Consider the following 21,275-nt stretch of genomic DNA (forward strand, 5'->3'; position numbering starts at 1 on the left):
CACCGCTCATCGCCGCTCTCATCGCCGTGCGAACTCAGTACAGCGCGCATCGTCGACCGATCATCGCCGGGCGATGGAGCAGCACAACGATATCGCTGGGTGTTTGTGTTCATCGCCAGCGACGTCGGCCGATGCACACCGATTTACTATGAACCCACCATCAGTAGATAGCAGGTTCAATTAGCAGCTGTCTTTAGTAGATACAGCCTAAATAGATAGCTATTCGGAAGATCAGCTTTAATATGCCGCCATCTCCAACAGATACCAGCTTTAAATAGGCATCTATCATCATTAGATATCATGTTTTTTAATAGGCAGCTCTCTTCAGATGACAACAGCTTAAGAGGCAGCTATCATTATTAGATAACAGCCTAAATTGGATGCTATCTTCAGTAAATAGCAGTTGAATAGACAACAACCTATTGAAGATAGCAATTTGCCTCAGTGCTATCTTCAGTAGATAGAAGATCAATTCTCGCGATTCCAAATACAGCGCGCCACCTACGATCACGCCTGGCTGATCTACTTCGCGCAGAGCATCATGGGTAAAAGTCGACATCCATGACGCGTCGACGATGAACCATCGACCAAGGAAACGGAAACGAGTGTTGCTATCGATTACTCCAACCACTTTTGTTTATTTACGTTGATGATGATCAGCTGTTGATTCAACCCTCCGACGATTTTTTTCCATTTCTGCCTCCTTTTTAAAGTTAATTTCGACAGTCATGGTTTATGCCTACCTCTGTGAATGTTCAGAGTGTTAGGCCTATTCCCACACAAAATAATGGGCATCAATTAAACCCTTATTTTCAAACTTTTCCGAGCGCTTGGGAAAATACTTTAGGCTCTCGTTTACAAGAAAAGAAAACACTTTCAGGTCTTTAAGCTTTGTTGTAAAGTAGGCCTATAATAGAATTAAAAAAAAAAAAAAATGATTGGGGATAGGCCTACTTAGACCCTCATGCATATATCCTTTTAAAAACAAATTTTTAAGCCTTGTTTGTTTTAAGTAAGCGGTAGACCTAAATCTCAATATTTAGAATAACGAAAATTCAATACATATTTTAACAGCATGGACAGCGTAAGGCATTTTTTTTAATGTGTTATTTTTTCTGCCTCCTTTTTAAAGTTAATTTCGACAGTCATGGTTTAGGCCTACCTCTGTGAATGTTCAGAGTGTTAGGCATATTCCCACACAAAATAATGGGCATCAATTAAACCCTTATTTTCAAACTTTTCCGAACCCGATCCGAGGCGCTTGGGAAAATACTTTAGGCTCTCGTTTACAAGAAAAGAAAACACTGAAAAATATGATTGGGGATAGGCCTACTTAGACCCTCATGCATATCCTTAAAAACCAATTTTTAAACCTTGTTTGTTTTAAGTAAAGTAGGCCTAATTCTCAATATTTAGAATAACGAAATATTCAATACATATTTTAACATCATGAACAGCGTAAAGCATTTTTTTTTAAATACGATTAAAACGTTTTCGAATTTCAAATGTACTCTATTCCTATTCAACCATCTACGGTTAAAACTCGATGTCAAAAATGTTGATGTCTCTGTTCTCTGATCGACCATCTAAGCCTATAAACCCGATGTCAAAATTTTCGAGTTTGGGTAGGCCTATAATAGCAATGCTTTTGATGCAAGACAATTTCAAATAGGAAATTTAATCTAAAACACAAATTCGTGCCTTTTTTTATTTCTTGTTTGGATAACTTTTCCCATAATTATTACCATGCGTGATATATGATTAAAATAAAAGCTTTTGGTTTCCATAAATGTTTTGAACGCTTGTCTTATTTTTATTTTTATTATTTTTTTCCTAGGCCTATAGATGTTTTACATTTATAACCTTTTTACAAACTTTAATAGATATGAATTAATTGTTTTAAAGCATTTTCGTGTGACATTTTGAAACGCTCTTTGTAGCATGATGTAGGCCTACTGTATGATCACGAAAGGTCGTAAATTTAGAAGCCATTTCCTTCTATACCGTATAGCCCTATAAACAAAACACTTTGGCCCCAATGTATAATGTCGGGAGAAAATATATACTTGCACTATTACAAAATTAATAAACCTGTTAATTTTTAAAATAAACTCTCGTGGTGCAATTCTGTCAACAAAATTACACAGGCTTAAGAACCGGGGGCTGGGGGCTCAGCCCCTCAATAAGCCTACCCTTCTGTATGAATAGGCACATTTTCATTTAGGCCTATAATGGCCTCCAAACTACATTGTTAAGCATGTTAAGTTATCTTGTTTTTGTCAAAAACATCAACTGCAAATTGTCCCTTATTGTACAGTATATTCTTCACCGTAAATCGGTGTGTGGGGGTGTGTGGGGGGGGGGGGTGTCCCGGTTCGCCCCTTCAGTCTCAAATGAATTATTAAAGGGGAAAGATGAAATAAAGATGGTATGACATGCAAGAAAGCGGAAGTAAAAATAAAATATGAAAAAGAAACATGAATTAATATTAAAATCGGGCATGACAATTGTCAAATTTAAACCTTAATTGTGACACGATCTGGTTCATGGGGGCCAAAGGAGGCATTTTTGAAAATTGTGTTACTGTAATTATTATACATTACACGTATAATATAGGCTATCATTTTAAACCGAAAGCACCAAAGGTCTATCTAGCATACTTGGTTCTAAAGTTAAGAAGTTGTTTCATGCATATTTTCTTGATATGCCTTAAAATAATGATCTTTTAAAATTAATGTAGGCCTACTCTTTTGCAGTTTGAAACTTTCTACATCTTTATTATAATGCTAGAACTCTATGAGGTATTGTTGAACTTAGGCATTAAAGTCTCAAATTGAAATATTAACAAAAAATAAATGTTATTTTTATGCGTAGGCTATGCCTACAAAGTGTTTTTATTGTGATCGTAATTTTTTATTGTTTGATTGTAGCCTTATATAATTAAAAATACAAATTTAGGCTAAAATAAAATAAGGACAAATCAAGCAATTACAATAATAACAAAAACGGCAAACCAATGTGATGCATGTTTATAAGTAATGAGACATTAAGAATCTTTTTCAAATTTACTTTCCCTTCGTGCAAAAAAAAAACCCCATTTCTAGAAAATGTAGGCCGATTACAAAAACGCAACACCTATGGATGTTCTTAAGTATGCTGGTGTTATATTATTATCGTATTGAACAAACAATAAATTCAGAAAGAATTAAAACAATTTATTCTAATAATAACCAAAATAAAACCTATGCGTTTTCCATTAAAAAGGACAGGCCTAGGCCTACTTAGCATTGACTAGGCTAGCGCGTATCGGGCTGAAAAGCATTGTAAAGTTTAAAAACAAAAAAGGGCGGTTTTAGAAAATGTATAACAAAAAGGAAACACCTAGTATCAACATCAAGTTTGCGGGTTTTAGAAAAGGACATCTTTGAATATCAAACTGCAATATTTCACTTCAACACAGAAATATTTTTCAAAAAGTACTATAAAACATTGTGTTTTTAGAGTAATAATCACAAACATGGTCAGCTATGCATATGGTTGATGAAAAAGGATGTCGACCCCAGACACGGAAATGCCAATTTTCACTGCTGTCGTTGGTGGCGCGCTGTATTTGGAATCGCGTCAATTAGACAGTATTTCCAGGCAACAGTAGATTACTAGTACTAAGATTGCAGAGTTATTGTAAGGAAGACCTTCTCAGTACAACATATTAAATAGTTAGCTATCTTCTTCAGATAACATAATTATTTGATTGGATTAATAGGATATAACAGGTTAATATCTTAACTGAGTATTTTGTGATCCATGCATCCTCGTTTTATGACAATTTTCAGTAGATATCCATGAAAAAAGCTTATTCCCAAAATTTCAGTTGATTCCGATTTTGCGTTTGCAAGTTATGCATGATTACGTGGATTACACTCCTCTAAAGACAATGTGTTTTAATTTTGATTTGGTGTACCAGAACACGATTCAAATTTCACAATATTTTTGCCAAACAAATTAATCTACAAGAAATTGTTTGTACAAAACCATTATGAAGCCAGAATTTCCAAGTGGTATAAAAATCTCAACTTTTTTTGAAAAGTTGGGGGATGATCAAGGATTCTCGAGTACTAATATACTATAGGATAAGCCACCCGTTTGCGCAAATGAAGTCAGTCACACACCCAATGCACGATCATGCATGTGATGGCATGGCTGTGTAGGAGTGTATTACCTGTGGAAGAGATGATGCATGTTTACGTCATCGTTTCAAACAAAATTAAATTGCGAAAACCGACAAACATTTTGTTGGGTTTTTTTTTCCATTACTATCATATTTTAAAAAACCAAGTAGCTGAGAAGTTAGCTCAATATGCTAGGAAAATATTATAACCGATGACCCCATGTTGACTTTGGCTAAATCAGCTGTATTTTCGCTGGAAAGAGTACATAAATTAGCACTCAACGTCTGCCATCTTGGATAAATTTGGTGTACTGAAAATGCCCAGCAACTGTCAATCAAATACGAACTTGTCAATTGAATATGGGATAAGTTTGTTCCACTGTGGCATAAGTACGCACAACGTTGTTGTACGAACGGGCGTAAATTTTAGGCTAATGTGCCTGAGCGTTACCAGGACGTTACTAGATGTAATGAAAAAGCCTAGCAACTGTCACTCAAACTGCCGATGTGTCAATTAAACTGCCGTAAAGTGACTTCACTTTTTATACAGGGTTTGAATACGAGTGTCACGGCCCTGGGATGATGCTGTGTATCACAAATGCTTCTTTAAGTGGATAAATAGAAAAAGTGTAAGCAATTAATGTTCAAACAGATGGTTTCAATGTTAAAAGGGCCAATATTACACATGACTGATGTATTCTGTGAAATCTATCCACAAATATTAATCTAATATCTAGTAATGTTATGGAACAAACACAATCACAATACTGACATCTGGAAAATGAATGAAACATTATTTTTCCAAGAAATATGTCCGATAACAGAATGGTCGACTGCAGATCCATCGGATAACGCTTTTTCAATGGGAAATGAACTTTGCTGCTCCGATGATGTCACGATGAAGTTAGCATTTATTCTGTATTGAAAAGCTTGTTCAGACGGATCTGCACTCGACGACCTCATAATCCCAACCTACAATCTAAATTTTGGTTAGACATGTATGGCGTGGTACGCTGATTGCCAGATTTTGTACTTTAAATGGTACATTGTATTCAGTACACATACTCATGTGAGTATCAATATTCAAACCCAATTCCAAGTGGTGAACAAAAGTACACAGATACAAAGTGTGGACTCGTATATAATAAGATAATTATAAGAAACCTAAAATATATACCGTAGGTCATATGAGTATCAATGTTCAAAAGCAATTCCAAGTGGTGAACAAAAGCACAGATACAAAGAGTGAACTATATATTATATAGGTCATCTACTAATCTGAATGGTTACATAGTGGTAAACAATGTACCATAAAGATTTGCCTAATAGCAAATAAAGCTCCATTCACATAACTGTCATTTTAGGCACAAACTCAAAGTGACCCCCGTAAAATCCTATATCTGCAAATGAAGGCATGGATCCTTAATTCTTGTTGGGATTTTTAGAGGCGGTATCTCTCTATTTGTATGTGAAATTTATCTGCATGCAAAAGAGCCCATGTGCACCATAATCAAATCTTTACGGCAATAGATAATAAACCTGTGCATATATCATCTAGAAAATTCATTGTTATGAGACCATCAAAGTGATATTGCAACTGAGACCAGAACACCATCATGCGTGAATAATCTATAGGCCTATATGTTCCACACACCTGTTATCCGACACACACACTTTATAGTGTTGAACTTAGCACATATATATAGGTCAACTGACACATAATACATATAACCTAATTCAATGTAGAGATAAACTGATTCAGACTAATTATTCAAGTTTATATAGAATGACAGTTAACTGACCGTACTGGTTTATAGCAGTGATTTTATTATGCCCAAGCAACAAATCTCATACTGGAATACTGTGTTTGATATACATCAAGCAAGAAGATGTCTGAACGTAACTGTAACATACCTTTTATAATATTATATTGACAAGTGAAAAGAGAAAAGGGAATGATGGTAACAAGTTCAATCAATTTACAGATTATTCCACATGATTTTTTTTAAATCAAAACAACAGTATGGCTCATAACAAACAAGACATTGATATGTGTTTTTTGTATAAAAAAAACAATTCCCATGTTATTTGTGGGGGCTTAACCACAAAGTTGCACTTGCCTATATCAGTTTTATCCAGTCCCATAGCTACAAACATAACACAAGATACAATTGTGGCAAATATACTTAAGGGAATACCTCACTGCACAAATCAACAACAGCAATGAACAAAACCACAGTTAATTTTGAGTGAAAATCAGAGCAAGTATGTGATCTTCACTACGACTGACAGTGGGCGTTATTATATGAAACTTATACTCAAACAATAAGCCTTTTATTTTCATGAGAGATCTTCATATCAAATAAAAACGCATCAAATTTCATACATATTAACAAATCAAGTTATCTTGGATGCATGGCATTACTTACAGGTGTATGTAGTACAATCTTCAACAAACGGTTGTGTTATTCAAAAAAGCAAATCAATCTGTACTGATTTAAAACTAAAATAAAATGCAGCAGCATGGTCTGTTGCCTGTTTCCTGCCCCCAGATGTTTCCCAATTAATTCAGTTGTAAGTTTAAGCAGGTGTCTACAGAGACGGCACTCAGTTGGCCCCGTTTTACACTTGTGATGTGATTGAACAAAAACTAACCAGTTAGTTAGCAAAATAAGTTTTCAATTTATAAATCTTACAATTATTCTTGGCCATTGTACAAGATATAGTATAAGATGCAATAAATCCCTTCAAAATTAGACCAGGTTGCTACAACAAATTAGGTCATGTTGCTAAAAACAAACAAACAAATACTCAAGAAATAGAATACTTTATTTGCCAGTTTCTTAGCATATATTTGAGCAATAGGACACTCATTTTACATGATGATGGGTTGGTGATTATCATTGCCATAGTAGTCAGCATTTATTTTGGTAGGGATGTTTATCAGTATGTTTGATCTTAGGGAACTGAATTGAAATAGCCACATCTTATAAAGTATTGTCTTTTGCAAACACTTAAGTTAAATTTTCTATTTATGGTTTGAGATCTAAATGAAATGGTTAATACTTAAGATGTTGTGTATCTAAAGTAAACAAACATGTTAAAAGTTATTTGGGGCAGAATAATCAGAGTGTAAATATCTGCTATCTACTGAAGATAGCACAGTAGTGAGCAAATATCTGCTATCTAATGAAGATAGCACAGTAGTGAGCAAATATCTGCTATCTACTGAAGATAGCACAGTAGTGAGCAAATATCTGCTATCTACTGAAGATAGCACAGTAGTGAGCAAATATCTGCTATCTAATGAAGATAGCACAGTAGTGAGCAAATATCTGCTATCTACTGAAGATAGCACAGTAGTGAGCAAATATCTGCTATCTACTGAAGATAGCACAGTAGTGAGCAAATATCTGCTATCTAATGAAGATAGCACAGTAGTGAGCAAATATCTGCTATCTACTGAAGATAGCACAGTAGTGAGCAAATATCTGCTATCTACTGAAGATAGCACAGTAGTGAGCAAATATCTGCTATCTAATGAAGATAGCACAGTAGTGAGCAAATATCTGCTATCTACTGAAGATAGCACAGTAGTGAGCAAATATCTGCTATCTAATGAAGATAGCACAGTAGTGAGCAAATATCTGCTATCTACTGAAGATAGCACAGTAGTGAGGAAATATCTGCTATCTACTGAAGATAGCACAGTAGTGAGCAAATATCTGCTATCTACTGAAGATAGCACAGTAGTGAGCAAATATCTGCTATCTACTGAAGATAGCACAGTAGTGAGCAAATATCTGCTATCTAATGAAGATAGCACAGTAGTGAGCAAATATCTGCTATCTACTGAAGATAGCACAGTAGTGAGCAAATATCTGCTATCTACTGAAGATAGCACAGTAGTGAGCAAATATCTGCTATCTAATGAAGATAGCACAGTAGTGAGCAAATATCTGCTATCTAATGAAGATAGCACAGTAGTGAGCAAATATCTGCTATCTAATGAAGATATAGCACAGTAGTGAGCAAATATCTGCTATCTAATGAAGATAGCACAGTAGTGAGCAAATATCTGCTATCTAATGAAGATAGCACAGTAGTGAGCAAATATCTGCTATCTACTGAAGATAGCACAGTAGTGAGCAAATATCTGCTATCTAATGAAGATAGCACAGTAGTGAGCAAATATCTGCTATCTAATGAAGATAGCACCGTAGTGAGCAAATATCTGCTATCTACTGAAGATAGCACAGTAGTGAGCAAATATCTGCTATCTACTGAAGATAGCACAGTAGTGAGCAAATATCTGCTATCTACTGAAGATAGCACAGTAGTGAGCAAATATCTGCTATCTACTGAAGATAGCACAGTAGTGAGCAAATATCTGCTATCTACTGAAGATAGCACAGTAGTGAGCAAATATCTGCTATCTAATGAAGATAGCACAGTAGTGAGCAAATATCTGCTATCTACTGAAGATAGCACAGTAGTGAGCAAATATCTGCTATCTACTGAAGATAGCACAGTAGTGAGCAAATATCTGCTATCTACTGAAGATAGCACAGTAGTGAGCAAATATCTGCTATCTACTGAAGATAGCACAGTAGTGAGCAAATATCTGCTATCTAATGAAGATAGCACAGTAGTGAGCAAATATCTGCTATCTAATGAAGATAGCACAGTAGTGAGCAAATATCTGCTATCTACTGAAGATAGCACAGTAGTGAGCAAATATAATAATAATAATAATAATAATGGAGGGTTCTTAGTAGGCGCGCAATCTTCAAAAGAACTCAAGGCGCACAAACAATAAAGACAAACAAGTTACATATGTGAATCCGGAAAAGCACGAAGAAAAGATGAGTTTTAAGTTGCTTTTTAAACTGAGTAAGCGAATGTGTGTTACGGAGGCTGTTTGGAAGCGAGTTCCAAACAGCCGGGGCAGCGAAATGAAAGGAGCGTTCACCAGCAGATTTTAGATTTACACGAGGAGATTTCAATAATCTTTCAGTAGAAGATCGAAGTGATCGAGCTGGTTTGTACGTGCAGAGCGTAGCAGACAGATAAGTTGGTAAAGTATCTTCAAAGTGCCGAAAAGCAAAAACAGCTAACTTATACTGAATCCGAAATTCTAATGGTAGCCAGTGAAGCTCATATATGACGGGGGGGATATGCTCATACTTCCTTTTCTTCATGATTAAGCGGGCCGCGCAATTTTGTATTCTTTGAAGTCTGTTAAGTTGGTCAGTGGTGATGCCAGTCAAGGACGAGTTACAGAAGTCAAGACGTGATGTAATAATTGAATTGACAAGACATGATGTAGCTTTATCAGACAGATAAGGCCGAATACACCCAATCGTCTTAAAGACAAAAATGATGAACGGCAAACTTCACTGATGTGACTGGACATGGATAACGTTTGATCCAATCTCACCCCAAGGTACTTAACAGACTCCTGTATTTTGATATCAGAATTCAAAATTGTGATGGAATTACTAGCAACCTGCTTAACACGCGAAGTGGTGCCCACAATCATAACCTCGGTCTTATCTGTGTTTAGCATTAGCTTATTGTTGTCCATCCAACATAAAATGTCACTGATACATTCTTGAATTGCGATCTTAGTTACCTCAAACTTCTCAGGAGGACCACTTTGAAATACAACGGTATCATCGGCATACTTATGGAAAGAGCAATTGTGAAGATTGATGACATCTGAGAGGGATTGGGAATATAATGTAAATAAAACTGGCCCCAATACAGAGCCCTGTGGAACTCCGTACAAAAGTGGGCACGGATTTGAAGTAGAACCATTAACAATGACAGATTGGAATCTTTGTGACACATATGAATGAAACCATTTAAGGACATTGCCACTGATACGAAAGTGATTTCAAAGGCGTCTAAGAAGAATTGAGTGGTCAAGCGTATCAAACGCAGCACTGAGGTCAAGGAGGGCAACGAGTGAGACAAATTTCTCATCAGAGTTTTTGAGCAAGCGGTCCATGACACTCAGTACTGCGGTTTCAACACTATGACCCTTCCTATACGCAGATTGATTTATTTCCAATAGGTTATTTTCAAAAAGGTGTTGCTGCAATTGACGAAGAACCACTCTTTCGAGAAGTTTTGAGATGAGCGGTAGATTGGATACCGGTCTGAAGTTCTGCAGATTATTACAGAAGAGTCCATGTTTCTTAAGAATGGGAACTACAACAGCCTCTTTAAGTTTAGATGGAACAAAGCCTAATAGAAGAGACTCGTTAATGATGCGAGTGATTAGAGGAACCAGGCTCTCGGCACATTGTTTGACAAGATCAGTTGGTAGTGGGTCCAGAATGCAGGTTTTATTGGGCATTTCCTTCATCATAGCAACAATATCCTCTTCACAAACCTGAGAAAAATTATCAAACACTGGACCTTCATAAATAGCAAAGCATGGAGGCTGGCAATGCCGAGAATCTAATTCCTCTCTTAGGCCTGTTATTTTGTCAGAGAAGAATTGGCAAACTTGTCTGGCAATTCATCTACAGGAATATTAGATGGAAGGGCACGAGATTTTGATTTGCCCAGAAGCTCATTTGACACATTGAAAAGTTGTTTGGTGGAAAAACCGACAGAGTCTATTTTACTTCCATAGTAGTCTTTCTTCGCGGCAGTAACATGCTTGATAGTATCGTTCCTAGCGTTAATATACAACTCTTCGTGAACAGACAGTTTTGTCTTGCGCCAGAGTCGTTCGACACGTCGGCGCCTCGTCGCGCATTCCTGACTTCTGTGGTGAGCCAGGGGCGGATGGTCTATCCTTAACACTGCGAGTGGTCAGCGGAGCATGCTGATCGAGTGTCTGTCGGAGGGTATCATTATAGGTATCAAGAAGACTATCGACAGTCAAGTTATTCATGCTAAGGGACAGCACAGACAAGTCCTCTTTCAGTTGATCTGTATCAATTGCCCGCAGATTTCGCGAGGTCACAACACGTTTAGCAGGAGCAGGTCTTAAGATGATAATCTGTCCTAAAATAGCAAAATGATCCGATATCCCACCATAAATACGAACATCATTAAAAGTTATGAGAGATCTTTCATTCCGTACTACGGCCCAATCGAGAATATGATTTTTAATATGGGTAGGTTTATCTACAAGTTGCAAGAGTTGAAAGTCGGATAACACAGCATTAACGCGTTTCACACAAGATTCATCAGGTTCATCGAAGTGCAGGTTAAAGTCACCAATGAATGACAAATCACTGTTTGAATCCGCGTATGAGGAAAGCATATCGACAAAGTCGCACATGAAACCATTAAAAGTTACATTATTCTTCTTGGTATGATGGATTCTATATAAACAAATGCATGTAACTGAAAGTTGGTTAACACATAACTTCATTTCAACACTTTCAAAGGAAGAGTAGTTCAACGGAGTAAATTTGACATATCTGGATAAGTTGGATCTAATGATGAAAGCAATTCCACCTCCTCTTTTTCCGCAGCGTGGGAAAGAGTAAGACTTGTAACCATGTGGGGTCATTGTACTTTCATATGCCTCATCACCTTCAGCGTATAGCCACGTTTCAGTTAACATTAAGATGTCTAGGTCATTATCGAGGATAATTTCAGAAATGTCAGTAGCTACATCGCGACATGATTGAGTATTGAAACACATCCATTTCAGATGATCACGATTAATTTCCATAGGCTTACCATTTTTGCGGTGGTAACGTTTACGTGGTAGGCCAGTGCCAATTTCTAGCGATCGAAGTTTGGAAGCCAAATCTTTAGTCAAGCGTGCAGGTTGAATAGCGATCAATTGATCACGACTGTACGATATTCGTTACTCACGATCAATGATGGATGACAAATCACTCGGCCTTGGCTCAGCTTGTTGGTCTGGCATGTATAATGGCGTATGCAATATAGGTATGCATCGTGAAGAAAATAACACTGCCAGAACCAAGAGATGGTATCGTGCTAGAACCATAAAAGATGACCAGGAGAATGAGATCGCCATGGCAAACCATATATCCAAAATTCACAGAGCAACACAGAGTACAAACACCAAAAATAAACGCAAACAGGCGGAGCATGAGATCGCTCAAACCTCGCGGCAAGCGACCCAATGACCCAAATATCTGCTATCTAATGAAGATAGCACAGTAGTGAGCAAATATCTGCTATCTACTGAAGATAGCACAGTAGTGAGCAAATATCTGCTATCTACTGAAGATAGCACAGTAGTGAGCAAATATCTGCTATCTACTGAAGATAGCACAGTAGTGAGCAAATATCTGCTATCTACTGAAGATAGCACAGTAGTGAGCAAATATCTGCTATCTACTGAAGATAGCACAGTAGTGAGCAAATATCTGCTATCTACTGAAGATAGCACAGTAGTGAGCAAATATCTGCTATCTACTGAAGATAGCACAGTAGTGAGCAAATATCTGCTATCTAATGAAGATAGCACAGTAGTGAGCAAATATCTGCTATCTACTAAGATAGCACAGTAGTGAGCAAATATCTACTATCTACTGAAGATAGCACAGTAGTGAGCAAATATCTGCTATCTACTGAAGATAGCACAGTAGTGAGCAAATATCTGCTATCTACTGAAGATAGCACAGTAGTGAGCAAATATCTGCTATCTACTGAAGATAGCACAGTAGTGAGCAAATATCTGCTATCTACTGAAGATAGCACAGTAGTGAGCAAATATCTGCTATCTACTGAAGATAGCACAGTAGTGAGCAAATATCTACTATCTACTGAAGATAGCACAGTAGTGAGCAAATATCTGCTATCTACTGAAGATAGCACAGTAGTGAGCAAATATCTGCTATCTAATGAAGATAGCACAGTAGTGAGCAAATATCTGCTATCTACTGAAGATAGCACAGTAGTGAGCAAATATCTGCTATCTACTGAAGATAGCACAGTAGTGAGCAAATATCTGCTATCTACTGAAGATAGCACAGTAGTGAGCAAATATCTGCTATCTAATGAAGATAGCACAGTAGTGAGCAAATATCTGTTATCTAATGAAGATAGCACAGTAGTGAGCAAATATCTGCTATCTAATGAAGATAGCACAGTAGTGAGCAAATATCTGCTATCTACTGAAGATAGCACAGTAGTGAGCAAATATCTGCTATCTACTGAAGATAGCACAGTAGTGAGCAAATAAATATCTGCTATCTACTGAAGATAGCACAGTTGTGAGCAAATATATGGTAGATGCTCCCTGGCTCTGTCATTTTCATCAGAAATCCAAAAATAGCAACATACCAAAACATGATGCTAGATATACTGCTGCTGATGATGAAATTAAAATACAACTATCCAAATAATATATCTATTTTGATTTCAAAAAGTTTACTGGTCAGACTCCTTTCTTGATATAAAGATGTCAGTATCCTACATGTGATTTCATAGATATGGTATCTTGGGGTTTTTCTCCACCTATACTAAAGATGTTTTAATATTTTGCATTAAGTAAACATTTCATTCCATCCAGCCAAATAGGTATGATATCCAGAGTATGGCAAAAACAAACAAGCAGTTATTGTAGATGACTTAAATCTTCTATTACAAATGTGTTGAATTAAAATTTAAAACAGGATCTTAGTTAATTTAGCAACTCACTACATTGCATCTTATGCTAGACTAGGCATATGTGATACTTGAAGATGGTAAGTTCCAGTATTAGATTTCATTTACAATTACATGGACCATCTCATACTTTTGATTCAATGTTAGATATTTGATGCAACGCATATTCATTATTCGATGTGACAAGTATTCATTATTCAAAAGTATTCATTATTCAATGCAACAAGTATTCATTATTCAATCATGTCCACTCTATTTGCAGTCATCGTTAACTTCTAAGAAATGATTGTTGACTTCAAATCAAAAATATATTTTCTCCAGACTTTTTGACACATAATTGATTTGACAAGCATTTGTTATATAAAAACTGGATTGAAACAGATACTTGTTGAACAAATATTTGCCATCCAATACATGGAGTTGAATTGGCCCTATAGAATTTTAACCATTTTGCTTTTTATTGTTTGAACAATACCATAAAGTGATTTAATTTCAGACATAAGTGATTCACTTCTGATGGCAGTTTAAGCAAATTAGTTGCAGAATTTACACTAAGCTATTTACCAATATTGAATCTATAAATAATCTAAAATGGATCAAGTTGACATATGACTCAATTGATTTGATAGAATCACTGTAATAAACCTATCAGTATTCATTACTGTGGCACACTTAAATATATATGATTTCACATAAGTACCATATCGCAGAACAAATACAAGAAAAGAAGCTTTCATTTACAACTTAAAGAACAGAATACATAAAAACCAATATAAAAGTATGGTTAAACAAATGACTTGTGAAATGTTTTTTGAAAATGTTTATGCTTTGTGAACTGTTTCCGGAGTCAACTGGCGGATCCAGGAATTTTCAATGGGGGGACCAAGCCCCCACCTCCACGGAGGCAGCTTGGCGCACAAACTCAGACACCGCTCTGCAAAAAATAGGGGGCGCGGCACTGGTCTGCAAAAATTGAATCCGCCTCTGGAGTCTGAGGCAAAAACAATAAAACATCTGTCACCAGTTAAGTCAAAGTTATTTTGTACAAATCCAAAATTTGGATTGACATTTCTGTGTACTTTCTCAACTTGACTGACCAATTCCTGAACCTCGATGGCTGCTTTCTGGTTGGAGTTGACATAGATGGTGCTGTATAGGACTTGGTCATAAATATAAAAAGTAGTTCCCTTTATCTCTGTTGATTGTTTTGGCTCTAAATCATATATCGTATTGAAAATCCTGATGAACATATTTAAAAATCTATCACCAGTGACTCAATTGGTTCTAGGAATGATGAGTCAGGAAGAGTCATTTGAAGAGCTGAGATTTGACCACTTTATATTTATTGTCTCATTTTCTGAGAAAAACTATTGACAATGAACAATGGAAAGAACATTATTGTCATCATAAATGAGTTGTCAGAAACAAATTTGCAGCAATGTCAGACTAGCCAATCACTGCTTACAATACAATGAGACATATTGGTGGTGTACTGAATTTGAGATAATACTGTTGAAACCTTGCCAATCGCTTGCAAACTTGTGACAGTTATACAAAATTTATATGACAGCATTGCTTCCCAGCACTTGGCATAGAAGTGATGTATTGATTGATTTGTGCTTTTTCTATTTCTCTAAAATAAATATCTGACCTAAAATTAATAGAATAATTTCCTGAAAGGACTGAGTCTATTGATTTAAAAAATGATACTTGTCACAGAGCAGCTGTTTGCTGTACTGAAAGAACACAGCCCAGTAAGGATTCAAGTGATTTGAAGGGAAAAAATACATGTGTTGAAGAATGGTTCCACAACAGTTAGCCTCATCTTTCAAGTTTTACCTTTTTTGCTCCCTACTATAATCAAGCATTAATCCCCCAAAAGTATCACCAATAGGGCTTGCTAGGCAAACACGATTTATGTTATGATATCTCTGATTGTCAGCCTTTCTCATATTTGTACAACTGACATTAATACCAATATAAATAGACCATGTATGAGACTGAGTTAAATAAATATCAGCATCTAGTAGACAAAATAGGTCCCGGAAGAACTTAAAGAAGTCATAGTCATGAACATGTAGAGCATAACAACCGTCATATGTGATGCCATGAAGCACATTTAGTAATTTATTACTCCCATTTGATTTGGAGATAAACAAAAAAATGCATAATTACGAGATAACCTATTACTTTTACGTCAAAATATGGAAATATTAAATACTAGCCTTGGTTTTTAGGCTAACTATAAATGTAAAAAAAAACCACATTTCATTATCAGCCTCACATGACAATTATAGACATTGGTGGATACCTACATACTCAGTAAAGAAGAAACCAAACTCAAACTGTATTAAGCACTTATCTATAGCGTAAAAAACAGGAGTAAACGTGATATTTAATATCATAGCAACCTGAATCTTAAGATGTGCTATGAATAGGACTTGATTTCACAATAATATAAAGTCTAAATATATCTTCTGTTAGCCTACTTGTTAGAAATGGAATCAAACATTGGCTGATTTCCCCTTGTAAAGAAAAAAAAACCCACAAAATTAATATAAAGATAAAGGGCAAGGATGAATTGCGTTGGTTTGTTTTCCATTAGATGTTACTGAGTTAAATTGAACGTGACACACAACGGATTTCCAATAATAGCTAAATATTTCTCTATATATATTTTTGACAGAATATCACTAACTCGTTGCTGTTAATAGATGGTATATTCATATATGTGATGCTGGGAAATCATTGGAAATATCTCAGAATATTAAGTTTCCACTTTTGTAGCCTTCACCTGTCATAAAATACAAACAATAATACAGGCTTATATCTGCAAACACTGGACTATTCCAGTAAAATCCATATACCCTTATGGAAGACATGACCTTAATCTCTCACACAGGGGGTATAGATTTAAAATGGAATGACCCATTTAGGTAACTCCATATGAAATTCACACTCCCTGTGTGGAAGAGTAAGGTTATGTTTCATAGGGAGTATAGATTTCATATGGAATAGCCCATGTCATACTTGTGTTCAATATTTGATTGTGTTTACAACTTACAAGCCACATTCACCATATCCATTATACACAGGTACTCAATGATTTTATCTCAGAGCCCACAATTCCAAAATATCTAGATATCTGAAGGAAAATCTACAATTGCACCCCCCCCGACTGGTAATTGTCAGTTTAAACACATCAAGAAAAGAAAGTCCCAGTGTACTTGTTTCAATTATTAAAACTTACTGCAGTACGAGTCCAAACTTTTGTAAAAGTAATGGCACTGGTCAAGAAATCAATGATTGAATGAAATCTTAAATGGTGTCATATTGCAAACCCTGACATATTCCACTCACTGGAGGTAAGGGGCAGTCAGTGTGTGTTATCAATTAGTAAGACCAGCACTGAGTCTTTTCAATTTGGAGAGCATTCTCCATGGTTGATACACATTCAAGTGCAAATAACTCAGTAAATGGTGCTGTAATTTTTCAAATTGCACCAAAATTTAATTAAATCCCTAATTTCTTGATCACTCTGGTTTCTATTCATACAAGTGAGGCATCATACTACGGCTAACAAAGTTCTGCATACTCTCATATAAATTTTATTGCAATTCATCGATTACGCTAAAAATTATGACCAGTCAAACAAGTGTAAACTTTCTTTTTGTGAGGTACAGGGGCGGATTTGGGGGGGGGGGGCGCAGCCGGCGCGCGCCCCCTCTATTTTTTTATTTTACTAGCAAAGGTCGCCGGCCTAACTTAAAAATACAAAAAATGAAAGAAATTCAGAAAAATGAACAAATTCGACCATGAACAGCAAACAATGGGCCAAAACCGTTGAGTTTTCGAGGGAGTAACCCCCTTAACACCATTTTTTCGTTGTCGACCAAAAGGCGCCCCCTCTATCAAAAATTCCTGGATCCGCCCCTGAGGTATGTAGTTCAGCACATACAGCCAATCCAGCGCATGATAGAGAAGGCTTGCTCTCTCAATCTCGTTTCACCATGTGTGACATATTTTCAATTTATTTCAGATTACAAAGTGATGTATTACACTAACAAAACTAAATTGTAACACACATTCAGGCACTTGTGGATGGACTGCATTGAGAATGTAGTCAGAGCTTAAGAATAGATTGGTTTTACATGAGAGGAGAGGGAAAGGTTATTACAGACATCATTGCCAGTGGCTTTGTGGTCCCTTTTTCTCATAGATTAAGATGATGGAAATGGATCAATAGATGTACAAGGAAAATAACATTGTTGGAATGAGGACTATAATGAAAACAACATATCAGTTGAAAGAGAAAAGGGAAATGTGTCTATTTGGGTGAAATTAAAGATGTTAGTAGAACAATCACGACAGCATTTGTCAGTTTAAGGGAATGAAAATATGTAGAACAATCAGATGCACACACATATTGCAATCTACATTTATAAAATGCTATTTAGATGTAAACCAAATCTAGTATGAAAGCTGACTAGAAATCGACCTAAATATCACTCTTTAAGCCAGCTTTTATGAATGATGTATCCTTTCTATTACTATTATTTTATATTAGTTATAATATCATGTATGTGGTTTGTAAAGAGTGTTATTTTTGCATAATTCCTCACACAGAGTTTTAATAAATCTTTCATGATGCTTCACAATAGAAAAGATATGTTACCAGAATCCTTTGCAACCTTATTTCATCAAATGTGGTGTGATCAAGCAAAATCAGTCTGAAATAGGTCATGTTCAATTTCAGTTTCTTACTGGATTGTAATAAGCATTTGCAAAGCTACATTTTGCAGAAAACCATGTTGAAATTGGAAAACCAGTTCAAAAAATATGAGCAGTTAAAGAATTTCCAAAACAATGAGAAAATATTTCCTTTGTTTGACTATATCCAGTGCCACCGAGAGCTATTTCGGACCCAGGGTAAAATGATCGCACGGCCCCCTTTTTTACGGGCCCCCTGAGGTCTCTTTTCTTTGCTTTTATGGACCCATTAAGGTACGCTTTCTTTATTTTAACGGCCCCCTAGGACCCCAGGCCCGGGGTAATGCACCTCTTAACCCCCCTTGTCGGAGGCACTGACTATACCTTAAAATCAATATTTCCAACTTCTGACTGATTTTGCCTGATCACAAATGACACTTTTATTTGTTTTCAAGTAGAGAATAGACTGGCTAAACATGAGTCGTTAGTCACAAAATAAACATAATTTGAATCTGAATGTGCTCTGTTCATTGAGATATCTTTGGTCACGCTCTAGCCCATGTTGCACTAGATAGCAAATCAGGACAGAAAATTGAAATTGGAGAAGGTATTGTGGGAAGTGTAAGATATGTTGTCCGGCTTCACATCACCAGTTAACATGAATTGTTTATTCCCAGGGAAGATAAGCCACAGAATACTCGAAGATAGCAAAATTTTCCTTCATTTCTTATATGGAGGAGTAAAATTTCAATGCAAATCCCCAAATTTCCCTGGAACTAGCTTCCTGAATTCCACATTTTGCTGGTATAGTCTGTATACCTTCCTCGGGTCAGTAAAGTAAAAACTAATTTAAAGATTTTCTCAAAAACTGTTAATATTTGCAGGAATCTGTTATGCCAGGAAAGTGTATACTTTTTACTTACTTCTCATCATTACATTTAGAGATACAATGAAAAACAATATTTAAATTACTGACTCGAGGAAGGTATACAGACTATAGTAGTGGTTGTTCAAATCCCAACATCAATTGTCTCTAGGATCAGATGTTGCTAGCCATTGCAATCAAACATGGATTTCAATTGCTGATCGATGGTGTCAAGATCAAACAGAATAAACTAGTTAGGATAATAATGTCCAGGGATAATGTGAACTACTATAAACCATTCCCATCAACCCATGTAGTATTATGTGCCCATGTAGTGTATGTCATGATTCACAAGAGTGTTGGCTAGGCTGGCAGCCACCATGTATCAAATTTGCACTGCAAGAACCCAGGCATAATCTTCAACAACATCGCCCTCTACAGTCGGTCTAGTAAAAAGGGATGGTTTACAGTAATCTTGCATTCATCAGTTTGAAGAAATCACATTATGTCTATTGCTTTGATTAGTTTACTTACCTGTAATGGTGGTACATCATACAGTGTGGTTGTAATAACGATGGGAAGTGTCATGTAAAGAAAAAGAAACAAAAATACAATTATTGACACACCTTGTAATCTAGTTATATCTATGGTAGGGATGTAGCATCCTTTTCAATCAGTGAATGTGTAAGAAATTACCCATCATATGAATAACATTGCCTATCCTGAAGTTGGGCCTAAATGTAACCAGCCTAAGCAGTTTATACTCATTCATTGTTCAATGAGTGCAAGTGTGACCTTTATTTGCAAATTTGATCAAGCGTGTTAGCTAGCCTCCCGTCCATTGTTTTGCAGTGAATTTTCACTTATTTGTCCCTATTATTCATGAACATATTTCCACAGGAGCACTCTATCATCTTCTTCCTCAAGATGTGCCTCTTATTTACGAGTAATACATTATTATTAATCAAATTTAGTTCTTGTCCCAAATGTCTAAGAATCCACAAGTCTCATTTTACAAAGCAAACCAGTGCCCAATTAAATCCTGAAGAACATCTATGGTCATGTTCACATTTTGAGTTATACCTGGCGTAAACTTATGCTAACATTGATAAAAATGTCACAAATATTTTCCCTACTCCTACCGTGTGTCCACACCTAGCCTACTCCTAGCACTACACCAACCAGTTCGGCGTAAACATCGGCTACAACTTCCGGTGGTTCTGTGACCTTTTTCAATCATGCGAAATGTAATTTCTTAGTTCCGACCAAAAAAAGGTCAAACTTACATCGGGTGCCAGGCATGGCAGCATTCACATTGCAACATACACCTGGCAGAGATTACACCTAGCTCGCTACTCCTGACTTTTGTCAGGAGTAAATGTCAGGAGTAAATCATTGGACGTATGCCTGGCGGAACTTATCCTGACCATCGTTCACACTACCACTACTCCTGGTAGCGCCTACCGCTACTCCTAGCAACTTGCACCAACCAAATTCAGCCGGGTGTATATCCGACAATGTGAACACAGCATTAGGTCTAAAATTATTGGCTTTATTGTTCAAGGTTAAGCAATTACACTGTAGACAACACAGAGCACAATTCTTTATTACTTCTCCAAACTCAACATGAAATAGTAACAATAACCCAATGCGTCTGTGAAAATACAAGCAAATATCCATGAATGCATTCAATGTGACACCCGGCACGTCCACATTAAAGGTTTTTTGCTTTTACAAAAGTAACACGGTCGTCGGTTGTTAAGCAAAAACTTGGAGCAATCTGCCAAGTGAACTGTCTCAAGGATTCCAATCTCTAAGTTTGCCCCCAAATGTTGACTGCTTAGTGCCAGAAGTGGGTAAGTGCAATAGCTGCCCCCTGTAAACATTTGGCAATTTACACACAGTATATTGTGCTCA

General features: G+C 36.4%; 1 protein-coding gene across 1 annotated transcript in view; it reads right to left on the reverse strand.

Annotated features, from left to right (window-relative positions):
* LOC140160216 (TBC1 domain family member 19-like) overlaps window positions 1–21,275 on the reverse strand; it is a 527,882-nt gene that overhangs the window by 143,870 nt on the left and 362,737 nt on the right. The window lies entirely within an intron of this gene.

The sequence above is a fragment of the Amphiura filiformis genome, chromosome 9 (assembly GCF_039555335.1).
Source record: "Amphiura filiformis chromosome 9, Afil_fr2py, whole genome shotgun sequence".
Classification (NCBI taxonomy): Eukaryota; Metazoa; Echinodermata; class Ophiuroidea; order Amphilepidida; family Amphiuridae; genus Amphiura; species Amphiura filiformis.